A 15,616-nucleotide genomic window follows, 5' to 3' on the forward strand; every position below is an offset into this window, starting at 1 on the left:
GGCAGTTAACCAAGACGCCGCCTTATCGGCTAAGGTGAAAGGAAATACCCTTAATTTAATTTGTTCCGTACCAACCGTAGGATGGTGGAATGTTGTTAGGACTTGTTCAATCCTACGCATGTGCTGATAAGGTTTTTCATGGTCTAAACCATGAAAAACGGGTAACAAATTAAAAATATTTGGAGGGATTAAAATCCCCATCGGGAGTCTGCTAGAACGATGCAAGATTTGGGGCTATCGCTCAAGGCTTTGTAGAAGTCGAGAGAGGAGTCTCTCTTTCTTCCCCATTATATCGGTGGTGTGTGTGAAATAGTAGTTAGAGGTGTAGTGGGTGGTATACTAGATAGATTTGATTGTTGATGTTGTTGTGTATTTCGTTAGGTGTTTTTGTTAGGCGGACCTTAATCTCATGCAAGACTAAGTCGAACTTAACTAAACATGCAACACTCCAAACAATTCGATATACTAGTATAAACCTCTAACGGAGATCTGAGGTGTGGAAGAAAGGAATACGATTCGTCCTTGCTTAAACTTATGAATAAGCGTCTTGTTTTACGCTTGTTCGGTGTATAGAAGCGAGTTAGAACACTGAAAAATATGAAAGATCAAAGTTTCAAATCAAAAGAAATCCAAAAATTTAACCGCGAGGCTTCGGCCATTCTCGCGCTTCAGCTCTCAGTAATTTTCAAATTCACAGTGTTTTTAAGCGGTCGCTCGCTCAAAAAGTCAAATTCCGATGTAACTTAGCGGGTGGTATGAAATTCGGTGTAAAGTCAAATTCCAGAAACTTAAGCGGGTTGGCGCTCCTTTGAAGCTTCAGGCCTCATTATATTTTTCTCGAATTTGTCAAAGCTGAAATGGGCAACCACGGTATGAAACAAACAAGGGTGGGTGGGTTTAATGGGACTTAAAAATGATTACTTCTACAAGGAAAACAATGCTAAAGTGCAACTAAGATGGCGCGGCATTTTGATAACTATAAAATGAATAGTTTACCTACGAAATGAATGATGAATTCAAAGCGTAAAAATAAACTAAAACTGACTTTTACGATCTCAATTATCAAAGCTTCTACTCTCGATGCAAATTGCACTAAGTGGAGTAGGAAGTTAGTTCCACTCCTAGTTCCCTAGCATGGATTGTTTTCTAAGTCTAAAAATCGATCTTAAGTCAATGAGAGCTTTATGCTGAAATGTTATTTAAATAACGATGCAATATGAAATTGATTATTTGAATTTAAACTACTGAATGCTATGGAAATATGATTGTTTTTTGAATCTAGATAAAGGATTAGAGGGAATTGAATCCACCTCGACTCCAACTTAACAACCTAGCGTAGAATGTTGTTGTCTCTCATTCTCACGTTCTTCTGGCGAGAAATTCGAGTTCTAATCCCTAGTGTTCATGGCATTCCTACCGGATACTAACTAGCATGTGAGGTCGTCCACCCATTCTCATGGCGAAACACGACCTTCTAGAGTGGAATAGATTCTACAACCAATTCTATACTAAACAACTAAGTCTTCATCAAGGCTTCATCAACCCCTCTAATGGAGGTTTTAGCCTTGAGTCATCAAAACATCATTTCCCATATTATTATAACTAAACATACTATCAAGATTGAAATTTACTTCATTTAAACAATAATGAAATCTAATTTAATGACTAAAATGAAATAAGGGCGAGGAATTGAAATTAGATCTAGAATTGGAAATGACAAAATCGAAATTGATAAAGAATACTACTTTATTTATCTAATCAAATTGAAGAGCAAGATTCAAAGGTTTAATCTAATACAATAATTTAAATGGAACTAAACTTAATTAAAACAATTAAATCTAGATCTAGAAGCTATTCTAATGGCTACTTTCTATATAAGCTATCTACCCTAATTCTCTACTAAATAATCTACCATTAACAATGAGCTAAGCTTTTGTTTTATACATCCAGATCCAAAATCGTGCATGGGCTTGGAGCCATGTTTTGGGCCGAGAATCGGGCCCAAAACCCAATTCTTCGATCCAAAAAGGCCTCTTGACTAGATTCGGCTTCAACAGACTTTTCGTCCACTTCTGCTCCTCTGATTGGGTCAAGGCTTGGACCATTGCAAAGCTCTTTCCGAGCCGGTCGTTTTGACATAAGGTAGGCCCAATTCCGAGGTCTGAGTCCAAAGATATGGCATTCGGAAGTTCTGCTGACTTTTGCTCCTTTATCTCGCTAAAGTGGCACATTTCTGCACATAATGGACTTTGAAGCTGAAAATGCATAAAAACACGTAATCAGTATTAACTCTTACTTATTATTCACATAATTGGTCTAACAATATGATTATTAAGGGGTTAAAACTACAGTTTTGGGCTCTTATCACATATCCACTATTATGATGGGAGAATCTCTCTTATAAATGAAAGCAATACAAATTCTTCACCCTTTAATCTGCAATCTGATTTTTCTGCATGTAGATGGATAGACACATTGAAGACAATGTCAAGGTTGTGGAAATGGATTTTGGGCAATCTAGAGGGAGTACAAAGAGCAGGAATGGCTATTTAACCAACAATCATGTTGAAAGGGCAGATCAAAGATATTCACCACATCATTACACAGAACTAAAGCAAAACTGCCTCTGCCACATGTTATTAGCAAAGATGAGCCCTAATGCCTGCAGTAGACATTTTGATGATTACTTTCGGTGAGTACAAACAGAGCAGCTCTCCGTCACAACTCAAAAGTGTGTCAAAACGATCCAAGTTTATTTATTAGTATCTTTCATCCATGTATTCAAGCATGGACAAAGAATCAAAGATCAATCCAATGAGTTGACACAACAAAATTGTAATGCAACCTTCATCTTGTGGGATCAGTGAACCTCCTTATTCTAGCCTTCCATAATTGAACTATAAAATGTATGAATGCAGTGTGCCAAAGCTCCTTAATCTTAGTGGTAATGTTTAAAGTTCCCTTAAGGTCCTCCAGCCAAGACGACAATTCTCTAGCAACGCTTAAAAGGAAGACGGTTTATTTTTTTTACGAACAATCCTCTAAAATTGCTCCTAGCTAATAACTCAGAGCTTACAGACTTAGTTGAGATTTGAGGATGTAAGAAGGGAGAAGATCTTGTGAAAAGTAAATTTTTGAGCCAACTATCCACTATGTGGAAGGGAAGATAAATATTATGATAAATTTTGAAATATGAACTCTCCATTACTTAGTAATATAATATTAGCGATCTTGCCCCATTTAACACCGGTTTATACACTTTTACCATCATGGTGTGGTTGGATAGACTTCTAATTGCCGTCTACATGGCCTTACATTATAGGAATGCTTTTCACGATTATAATTTTGAAAGTGAAATAGAAACTTAGTGAAAAGGGAAAACCATGGCCAGCACTTCAAGATACTGACACTGAATGTTAAAAATGCTAAAGATCTAGCATTCAATCTTGCCAAAAAGAAGTCTTCTTGAAGTGTACAACTTACGGGCTATGCATTTATGCAAGTACCAATCGACCAATAATCTCATAGCTATGTATAATCTCATATAACTTCAGTTAAAGATGAAACATAAAAACCAAAATAAGAAGTCTAAAAACTCACATTTGTTCCTTCTAACTTAAAAGGACAATCCAGGTCCATTGTAGGTATGTCATTGCCTAGAAAAATTATTGTAGCTTTGTAGCAATTTCCAATTTGGGTGGACTCAATCACAGACCTTAAGAAGGGTTCTTATTGTTAACACTTTCGTTCTTGATTTATCAATTTAAGCACAACAATACCTCAATGAAAAAACTTACATTGCAACACACATTTCAAAATAATAATAATAATAATAATAATAATTGTAGATATCTGCTCCGTGAATTATATTCTTAGTTCTCGAACTACTCTGAAACAAAAAAATCAATCAATAATCAAGTAATACCATTAGTTTAATAAAATCAAACTACCATAGTAAGTAAATTTCATACAATTAAATTTCAGTGGCCTTATTGTTTATTATATTACTATTTTTGAAAAAAGAGAGAAGGATTAAGACATAGCGTTGAGTTGGTAGCATAAAACTTCAATTGATATTAGATTTAACAACTTACGGATGAGTAGATGCATTGAGAGAGGCAAGAGATATATCATCGGAAGAAAACCCACGTGTTCCTTTCATGTAATACTGTTATGAAGACTTTCCTCAAACAATTAATATGCAGGGTTGAAATTTAATCTACCAGCATTATAACAACAAAATTAAAATTCATGGCGAAGAAGTTTTTTTTTCTTAATATAACGTTCTTTTCAAGTGTAATAGAATTCTTTTTAGTATCACTTCAATTGGAGATAATAGTTGATAATGCAATAACAACATTTGAGTCTGAATACACGACTATAAAGCCTACCATATGGGAATTCCACATTTTTTAGTGTCTGGAGACAAAAGCACGGTCTCACAAAAATCACGGTCTCACAAAAATCAGAACCATTCTAATAGGCAGGGTTAAACAATTTGGATAGGGGAGCCAACCGGACACCGTAAATGGAAACCATATGCCCATGAGCCATTATTACTCAAATCTTTAAGTTTCACTCAAAGATAGTGATTTTGATAAAGCTTGACTTTCTGAGTTTAAAGAATGAGTTCCGGACCACAAACTTCGGTCATGTTTGGTTTTAAAGGAGATAGTGCATGCATTACATGTAACTTTGTAAGTTCAAAATCATAAGAACAAAAGTACTAAACTGTTTTACCAATGCCAAAAATGAAGCCTAATATAGTAATATGTTATAAAAATGTAGTATATAGTATTGGGTTTTGGACTATAATCGACAATATGATAACATTATCCTTGTGACCTTATCAAGTATTGCTCTGTTAAGCTTCATAACTCTGATATCTAATTCAAGAGCTAGTGTTGCAACTTGCTAGTTGCTACTCTTGCCCAAAACGAGAACACTAAAATATCCCAACACGCAGAGTTGCTTTGCCTCAACTTGAAGGGATCTCTCTTTCTTTGTCTATATCCCAAGTTTCATATTACTAAACTCAATTCAGGAAGAGACAAAGTTGATTTCTGAGAAAACAAATGAAGAGAATCGAGTGAATATATTAAACCGTCTGCAAGGCTGCGACTCGAAAACATAAAGTCTAGTTTAATGTTTGGGGCTTCATGAATTAATTAACCTAACTAAAACATAATGGTCTGAAAAAGACAATCGGAGGGTGGCAACTTAGCTTATGATAGTAGTCGTAGTACTTCGTAGACCTCTGTGATCATTAGGGGGGGATTAGGTTCGGTTCATTGATTAGTTCCTACTTTTAAGCGATGAAATGGGAGTGATGATGACCAATTTCAGTTTTTTATGTGACTAAACATTAAAACACCAGCCTCAATTTTGCCGTAGCACTTTGAACCTAAGCGAACGGCTTGTTTGCTTAGGTAGCTAGGAAAATAGAAAAAGAGAAAAACACTCACACCCTAACCAATTCAGGCCTAGTCATACACTCTTAGCATATCATAAATACTCTCTAGTCTCCAATTGAACAGTATTTAAGCAATCTACGCTAATATGGCCACTCAAACTTGAAATCGGATCTCACTCTCTAAAAATTCATATCAACGATCCACCATTGATTTTTATGTTCATTGAGCTTGATTGAAATCCGATTTTATTAAATACTAAATAAGTGTCTTTCAATCTTCAAAGAATAAAATTAAATATAATAAAAATCGAGAGATAAAACTTGCCCCTATATCAATGGTGGTATCATCGAGGCGGGGTTGAGATGGAATAAAGCGCAAAATATATCCAGTACGGTAAGTCCGAACTTAAGAAAAAAATCTGAAGTCAAGAATTGGTCCAAACTCCATCATATTGTAGCGAGAAAACAAATATGGGCAAGTTTGGTTGATTGATATACATATCAAGTTCAAGCTCAATGAACATAAAAAGTAATGAGAGGGGAGCATATGGATGTAGATAGGGTTGTAGGGAAAAAAAAATAAAAACACACACACACACACACACACACACACACACACACAAAAAGAAAAGAAGAAGGCCTTAAGCCCCTGAGCAAAATGAATCATATTCCTAAAATCTTTTTGTCGAAAATGCAGAGCAAGTAGCCACCAACCCGGTTGTGGCAAAAGAGCTAATGACCATTAATTCTGCACAACCTGCATCACGGTAATCTTTGGGAATCATGTAGTCATGAGTTGCGACCCAAAAGTTTTGGGAATGACCATCATCATGCTAAGGTCCTCAAAAGATAGAATGGTAATCTTTCCTCCATCTTGAATTAGGAAAAATGTGGAATAGTCTTTGCATACAAAGCTATTGAGGGTCCAAATTTATTTCATTTCATAGTGAATTCTTGGGTAATTGGCGGCGGCATATATCACATTGAACCAACATAGGACTCCACCATAATTGTAACTGTATTGTGAAGGAATGTCTTAATTTTCAATACCATAGAAGCATCTTGACTTGGTTACATGTATAGGGAGACAAAGAGAGTACATTGCAGCAAAAAAACAGCAATCAGTTTGCTTATGTGGGTTTACACTGGGGTACACATGAAGTATTTTTTCCTCGAACTTCTAGGTTCAATAATAAGATGTTAAAACTATAGCACCATGTCAACCCCTAACATAAGAATTCAGAGAACAATTTCAATTGGCTCTTATACACTTATTCAAAATGAATAAATAAATATATAAATAAATTGAAGTAGAAGAACACGGACACCTTTTTCTTTTCTCAAATATTCAAAGAAAGATCTCCTCTATCATTGGGCACCATACTTGGTATGACCTGAACATTTGCAATGAACCCACCCTTTATGATGATTATCTTCTTCTTCTCCAAATACATCTTGCTCTCGAAAAATTCATTTTTTTTTTTTGTTGAGGAATGGGGGAGAGAAAGAGGCGATCGATGATGTTGGCAGCCAGTAGATCTTTTTTTTTTCATTTTTCACAATTGCTATAGAGAGTTGGAGACCGAAGTGATTGAGATTTGAGAATAAAGAGTTTGGGTTTTTCGGTTTTCGTGGAGTGTGGTTTTGTTCGAAAATTCCTTATTTGTCTCTGTTTAAGTAAATAAACGCCTGGGCGTGAATTTGGAATTGCTAACTTTCTGTTTTAACGCCTACTATATCGAATTACTTAGGGACACGTGGACACTCTCAAAACTCTGCTGATTTGAGGAATGATTCCTGTTTGCTTGACAGATTTGAGGTTAGTTCTTTCTTCCCCTTTTCATTATCCTCAGAAATCTTCAAAGGTCTTCTCTAATAATCTGGCATTACTGAAGCTTTGTTGTCGGTCTGCAACAAGGCGCCTTCTTTGTGTCATTTGGGGAAGCTTATCCCGAACACTGGGGCCTTTAGGGCAAACTTTGGTGGAAATTGTTGCAGGGTTGTTTGGCTTTAAAAGGAAATCACGAAGTCATCAGTTCCAACACCATTATTGAATGAGATTATTTTTGGGCCACTTCATGAGCAATATATGACTTGCTTGATGCAGCCTCTCATTATCCAAACATGATTTGGCGTGGATATGTTCTCCTCACTATATGGATTATCTCCACACAAGATCAGATTCATCCAAAATATATAGCATAACCAAGGATACTCCACTTTAAGGTGAAAATGAGTGACCCTGAATTCTCCAATTGGTACTTAACCTCCGGTGGGTGTAGACATTGCGGTATCGTGTGTGACATTGCATTGCAGATCATTCTCATAAACAATCAACCAAAACCAAAATTTCAAACCGTGTAGATGATCCCGAATTGTTTGTGTCCCTCCATTGTAATTATGTTATGATTGGATAATGGATTTATGTGTTAATGCTATCGCTCAATTTTGTCACGATGGAGTAATTGGTTTCATGCTTTTGCTCTACGGAAGGGCCAGCCAGGCCGATTGATTTCAAAGCGTCCGATGAACCCACTAGATGAGAATGAGGACCATAGCAAAAAAAAAGGGACCCTTGAAGTTCTACAACCCGTAGATTTCCTTTATTTGGTTCTTTGGATTAGTATATGAGTTTATCTTTTCTCATCTGTTATGTTCTTAATCCCGCCTAGATACATTCAAATGCATTACGTTTCCCATCGTTCGCGAAGGTGATCAACAATCAGAGTATGTAATAAAGCTTCCAATAGCATTAAGAAGCAGGATTAGCTGTTGAAACTTACTCAACACATTTCAAACAGTAAATAAGTTGAGGTTATAGTTGGTTCCTGTTAGCGTAGGTTGAATGGGAAGAGAGATGAAGATCAATTGTCAATTGGAACTTGGACAGGTTTTGTACCATCTGATCAGTGTTACATTGTTATAACAATGGTATTCAGTTTGTGGTACCCTCAAAACTCAAAAATATCTGTTAAAGAAATCCTTCTCTATACTCTCTTTGAAATCCAACACGCTCTAGCAATCCCTTCGTCAGGTATGGTTTGTATGGTTTTTCTGAGTTACATCAATCGTTTATAGATTTTTTCAATTATGATTTGAAATTGGATTAGGCCATTGTGGGAAGGTACTAACAAGATTAACGATTTGTAAGCAACTGAGCAATAATAATTCTCTTCATTGATAATATCCATCTTTAGCTTTGTGAGGAAAGTTGGGAGTCTTTGTTAATTGTAGTAAACTTAGAAAGATGTAACTATTTCTCTATCTTTAAGTTTGTGTGACCCTTCATTTGTCTCACATTGACTTCTGCTCTTTCACACATTTTTACCTCTCGCACATTGGTTATACTATTTAGATCATTCATTTTCATCTTTGTACACAGCGTGTTCTCTGGTTTGTTATATGTTTTTCAGAATATCATGTATCTATGTCCAAACTTTTTATTGCTGATGTCTACAATGGGTTCAGACTTTACGTGATAAGGGATGTTGTAGAAGATTTGAAAGCCTTAATAGTTTTTTTGTTACTTTTGCCCAACAGGTGGATGAATGGGGCAAGTGCTTATCATGGACAGACACTCTTTCCGTTTACAGGTATTTTAATATTTATACCCATTTAGCTGTTTTCATTGTCACAAAATCCTTCAGATAGACCTACACAATAAAACTAGAACATGTAAATTATGCACTATATTCCATGTAATATAGGTCTGACTTATAAAAGTTGGAGTGGAAATATATTATAATACAATTATGAAACGCAACCCGTTCATAGGTTGTTCCACATGACATAGATGGCTATCGGTTTTATAAATCACAATTTATATTGTGTTTTTCATTAACTATAATTTCTCTTATCGTAGACCAAGTTAAAATTTACTTAAGCGTCAAGATTGATGGTTGTGACTTACAAGAAAGTTGAACCATTTGACGAAACTTCCAATCTTCTCCCCATGCTCCAGTTTCTTTCTGTAGAAGAGGATTGTTTATCATGTGTTTGTTAGCATAGGAAATGAAACTTGCTTCATCAAATCAATAACTTCTTTTTCAACGTGTTTAATGTTGTGAGAATGTGTGAAAGTCAACAACCCGGTCTAAAACTCAATGTTGCCTCACCTCATGCAAAATCATCTTTAGCTCTTTCGAAAATATGCTAGACCTACAAGATGTATAAACATCTCTTTGTGCATATTTGTATACATCTCGCTTTTAAAAGTGGAATTTTTAGAATGAATTTATGAATGTTGATCTGACAGAACATTTCATAACAGACATATTACTTTTCCTTCTTATAAGTTTTAGTTTTTCTCTTTATGATTTGTTAAAATTATATGTTTTTTGTTTGAATTGTAGGTCTTTGAGAGTCGTGAAGAACTTATCGGATGGGCTGGGCGAATAGGGAAGGAAACTGGTTCCATTATTGTGATCAAGAAATTTGATCATTCTTCAAAAGAAGGACACCCAGGTTGTTCCTTGATTGTGAAAGGGCTGGGCATGATGATAAGTGGAAGGTGAGTGTTGAATGTGGTCGCCACAACCACCCGCCGAAGACCAACTTAGGGGGGTCATACATATGGGGGTAGGCTAACACCTGAGGAGCAAAAGGTTTTGTTTCAGATGACCTTACGTGGAGTCAAGCCAAAACAGATTCTTAATGTCATCAAAGAGCGAGATCCAAATAATTCTTCTAAGTTGCAACACATATACAATGCACGCGCCAGATTAAGAAATGTTGAAAAGAATGGAAGATCACAAATGCGACAACTGATGCAATTGATGGATGAGAATGACTACATTGAATGGAATATCTTGCAGAGTTAATAGATGTGGTAGGCTGTTGGTATAAAATTTTACTCCTATGGACAATACAGAAGGCAATCAGTTATGTTTACTCATCGGAAACTGTGAAAATAATGTTGCAGGAGAAGAAATCCGTGTCGTCGAGGCCATTGAACATTGCAGCTGAAAAAGAAAGCCTGAGGAGAGAAATGGAGGTGGCAGAGAGCAAGCGGAATAAGGCGGAAGTGGAGAGGATCCAGGCCAGGTTGAAGGAACTGGAGACAATTTCTGAGCAGAAAAGGGGATTGGACACCAAGGTTGTGAGGTTGGCGGAAATGAACAAGAAAAAGAGGGCGGTGAACTTCAAAATGGCATCTGAAAAGAAGGCAATTAACACGGGCTTGAAAGAGGGTGAAGAAGGATATGATCCATTCTCTAGGAGATGGACAAGGTCAAGAAACTATTATGTATCAAACACCATAGGAGGAGATGAGGCTGCAGCTTGTGCAAATGGGGACGTTGTTCTTGAATCGATTAGGTGTAGGTAGTGGATCGATGAGTAGCGGGGGTCACTAGAGTGGCTGGCTTGAAAGTAACGACAAATGCAGCTTTAAGCGCAGCGAGCCAATGCAGGGAAAATTGGTAGATACAAATGCTCTGTTGATCAAACTCCTTGCACCGTTTTCAGCTTGAAATCTCATTTGGATAATTTTGAAGCGATTCTTAGGGATTCCGCAAAGGGATATATGGGAAGAAAGCAAAGGATAGAGGCCACCATTGGGCGCTTAAAGTCGAGAATGATGGTAAGAGGCACGCGATCACTGCGACGGTTAGTGACCTGAAGGTCTTACGTGAAGTATGATAACAAGGAAGTATTGTATAAGTGACTTCTACTAGCTCAACTAAACATAAATGAATATCGGTTGTGTTCATTTTAGCCAAACAAGTCATCTGAAAGTACAGTTTTTCTCTCTACAGCCACCATGTTGTTATGAGTAATCATACAATGATATGCTCTTATCATCGACACAAGCTCACAAGCGGCCCGACCCTCACGCGATCCTCACAGTGGATGAAATGCCACCCCCATACTTGATCTTTGTGGCTGCTCATTATGCGGACAGCAGCTCTCATGCTTAAATCCCAAAGTTGGGCGGTCCGGTCACTTGATCCTGTAGCAAGTCGCGGTACCATCCGGCTCACATCCATGCTCAACACCCAACTCGAATTACGACATAGCTCCAACCAAGCTCTTCCCTTACGCATCATACATATGTATGTGTGCATCATCGAGGCTGAATAGAGCACACGTGGATGAATAGGAGAGTATGCAAGTGACCTAACAGGCATAAAGTGGCCCTCAAGGTGGTGTAGGAATTTAGCTTGCGCTTCGTCAAATACAGAAATTGTGCCATCCATGGACCCACATGCTAAATTTCTCCCATCAAGACTCCATGCGACTGGAGGACTTGCCACTGCCACCCTTATCGGAGGGGCTTAGATGATTCGGGGATCGAGGGACCCACAGAGTCACAATCAATTGCCAAGTGGCGGTGTCCCACAACTTGATGATGCACTTCCCCTCCACTCTTTGCCCGAAGCATCTCCCTAAAGGAAATGAAATTGTGACAATGAGTTACAAAGAGAGAACTACGATAAACATAACGAACATGTTACCTTAGGGGTTTGATTAGCAACGATATTTAATGGGATTCACTATACACGGTGATAGCAAGAATGCAAATCACGTTAATGGTTAGGTTGATACTTATCATGTAGGTTCCTTTTCTTAGTCATGGGAACAATATATCCATAAAAGCAAGTATAGAAAACAAAGTGACGAACAGTAATGGTTTAGGAGTTCACAGAGATTGAGAGTACTAACATTCATCCAATACTTCACGGGAGTTGTGGGCAACTGCACATACATATATCAGGATGTCTTTTAATGCTTAAACGAACAAGGCACGACAACTTAAAGGGACAGACTATGGTTTCTGGATTTCTCAATGTATATGTGACGGGCAACTCTTCCCTAAAGCTAACACATCCACAACATCACTACAAACAAAACATGATCACAACTGTTTTCTGTTTCATTTCTTTTCTTTTTTCGACCGGTAAAACATGATCACAACTTCAACAGAATACCTGTTGTTAAGAACCTAAGTTATTCATCTGGGCATATCGAATTAAAATAATGATATTGTTGTTACTATTAATAATGCAATTCTTCCTTTTCCAGAGTGACAAACACGTAGTGGGTGCCATCTTTCTTCAGTCATAATACAAACCGATACTTTATAATTGGTCAGAATTCATCAAAATATTAAGATCATCTTTGCTTTTGCGTAATATTTATTAGTTATTGCCACAGCATACTTCAGTGAAGCATAAAGAAGACAGCATGCGTATTTAAGTATAATCTCACTAACTTCCACGCAAACCACAAAAACAACAACATTGAACGTGTAAAAGGAAAGCTATTTTTTTAACCAATCAAGCTTTATAGCATCAAAGTAAATACAAGGATAGGCCTAAGGAGCGAGTTTGTCTTATTCACATCATGATGAGTTACTCTGTCAAAGTTTCTATGCCAGAATTTTTTACTCACATTAATGAACCTTCTCCTTATGCGCTAATGAACTGGGTATAGCTAGGAGGAACCAAAAGTAAAAAAAAAAAACTAAATGTCTTCATCACCAGACCCATAGGCTACCCTCTCTAAAGCATCAAACACGGGCTTAGCTCAACACAAGAGTTGACAGCATTCTAGGGACAGGTGCCTAAATCCGTTCATGGAATCAGGAAGCTTACCCAAGAACCCAAATAGCCAGAAAATTTCTCGATCCAATCAAATAAAAAATTGTACACAACCATATAGTGTGAATACATAATTACTTGACTTTAACAGCCATACTGACATCAATAGAAAAATGTTGTTTGAGTCCTCAGAAAAATTACCTAAATTCTTGCTACTATATACCTTAATCAAAACTTGGGAGTTGATACACAAGAAACAAAACTGGAAGGTTGAGGCAATGATTCAAGCGTCAAAAAACATAATTGTTCTTCCCTTGAAAGACGTCTAGGGGATGGAGATTGCAGATCGAAACTATCCCCATATAGTTCGCCCACTCACTTGGCCTCAAATTAACAACTACTACAAATTTTTAATCAGGGTTCACTCTCCAACTTTGCATCGTACAACAAGGTATGTACGCCTAAATGGTACACTCCCACTTAATGTAAATTTCAAGGTCATAGTTCATGGTTATCCGTACATCTTATATATAAAATAGGAAGCATTTGAAAGGAAAATCATATAATTGGTAACAAAACTGAAGCGAGAAAATAACCATTAAGGAAACCGACTAAATAAGAGTGTGGAAATGTCAGTACTTTAAGGACTCATAAAAAGGGTTACATCCATACTTTACTTATCCTCAATCATATAACAAGTGTTTTTCCACCTTTTGTAAAGAATATCATACACTTCTTTCTTTCTTTCTGAAGCAAGGATGATCACTTTCCCAACCTACTACTACATACCTATCCCCGATACCGTTACTACGTTAACATAATATCGTTTCGGACTTTAAAACAATAAAACATACCCGAAAGGAGTTTTTTTTCTATCATGGCAGAAAAACAGTGCATCAAAGTACCAAAACAAGAAGAAAAACGAGTGGAAGGGAAGAATTTGGATGTAGTAGTGATGGGGACTGAAGAATTTGATGTCAAACCAAGGATTACTACTTCTCCACAGCTCAAAATTGTGAGTATACGCATACTTTATATGTCTATATGTATGAATTTGCTATTTGTTTTACTGCTTAATTCTAAACTTGGATTGGATAACATTGCATGACTTTGTGATTTTGTCGTATTTGTCACAAGCTGAATTGTAATTGTGAATGTGTGATAGAGAGGCAGAGCACAATAATATAGAGTCAAAGTGACTAAATAGCTAACTTTGATTTACTTTGTTAAATAATTCTCGAACCCTTCTGGTTGCTCATAGTATTATGGTTTCTTATTGTTAATCATCTGTTTGTTAATGTAGGAGCAAGTTGGAATGTCGCACCTAGAAGTATCGCCATGTGTGACACCTCAGGCTCAGGGCACAACCTTAAGGCTAGGCTCTACGACAAGGGGGAAAGAGATTGTTGGAAAGCCTTATTACAGCTGAAGTGTTGCACCAGTGAGAGAATCCATCCTGTTTTGAAATTAGCACAAGGCACATTACCCAAGATTAGTTCTTACCCTATTACTGGAGCAAATCAGAAATGAGACAAGTGGAGTAATGTTTAGCAAGTTCAGCAAAGGGTCCATGACTGCAGCAAATAAGAAATGAGCCAACTAGAAGAATGTAAAACCTCAAGCCAAGTTCATCAACATAGAGAAGCTTTCTTGATAAAATAAAGTTTTTTTGATACTACAACAGGAAGTGTATATGTTATGTGGTGTGTTTCCGCGTGATACCCAATAAATTTGTAAAGGTTTTCTTTTCTTTGGCTGTGTTGTGTTTTTTTTTTCTGCTTCTGGTGAATTTCTTTGGTTGACTGAAGGGGTTCTTTGCATTTATGATTTTTTTTCAATTTCTACCGATGTTGAAAATGTTAGAATGTACATCGCAATAAATTTGAACAGAGTTAGAAAGTCATTTCAATAAAAGGCCACATATCAATGGACTCCTACTTATGTTGACGCACATATTCTGCTTTAGAAAGACAATCCAAATTTGGAAATAAACATCACGACTGAATTAGAGTTTTCATAAAAGATGAGTTTAACTGAACTTCTAAAATCATATCACAATAGATCCTTATAAATTTAACAACACAACTTCCGTGATCACGACAATTCAAGATGGCTTGAAGGTAAAAAAAACTTTTTATACTGACAATTTTTATACAGCTTATCTAAGTATCGTAGTGAATATTGTTTTAAAACTTACACAATTTTTATTTTCTTTTGCAGATTATTAATAAGAGATAAAATCATCTACGAGGTAATTTCATAATCTACCATGGTATTTATTCGCTGTATTTGTTCTTAACAATAGAAATAATAGTGTATGTTTTACAACCTAATACGGTTAAAACCCTAATTCGAATAATAAGAAAAAAAAAATAGTTCAGTATCATATTCATATTTTCTGTTATATATGAATCAAATTTTATATTAATTGTGACTAAAATTCTATAAAATAATGCAGGTAAACCACATAGATAGCATAGATGTTGATGAAAATAGTTTCAACTGCAATGGAATGGTGATTACTCAAAAATTAAGTGATCCGTGGATTATAATTGAGCAAAACAGACTCTGTTACTACAGGATACACAAGAATAATATTTATTATGAAGACTACAAAGGATTGACAGATGAAGTAGAAAATAAAGTCCAGGGAGATCGTTTA

General features: G+C 36.4%; 2 pseudogenes; one reads left to right on the plus strand and one right to left on the minus strand.

Moving 5' to 3' along the window:
- Positions 1 to 10,077: 10,077 nt before the first annotated feature.
- LOC147496153 (protein RTF1 homolog pseudogene) lies at positions 10,078 to 11,053 on the plus strand (annotated as a pseudogene).
- A 127-nt stretch (positions 11,054 to 11,180) lies between these two features.
- LOC147496154 (WD repeat-containing protein VIP3 pseudogene) lies at positions 11,181 to 12,121 on the minus strand (annotated as a pseudogene).
- Between the last annotated feature and the right edge of the window lie 3,495 nt (positions 12,122 to 15,616).

This window comes from Coptis chinensis, chromosome 6 (genome assembly GCF_015680905.1).
Source record: "Coptis chinensis isolate HL-2020 chromosome 6, ASM1568090v1, whole genome shotgun sequence".
In the NCBI taxonomy this organism is placed as follows: Eukaryota; Viridiplantae; Streptophyta; class Magnoliopsida; order Ranunculales; family Ranunculaceae; genus Coptis; species Coptis chinensis.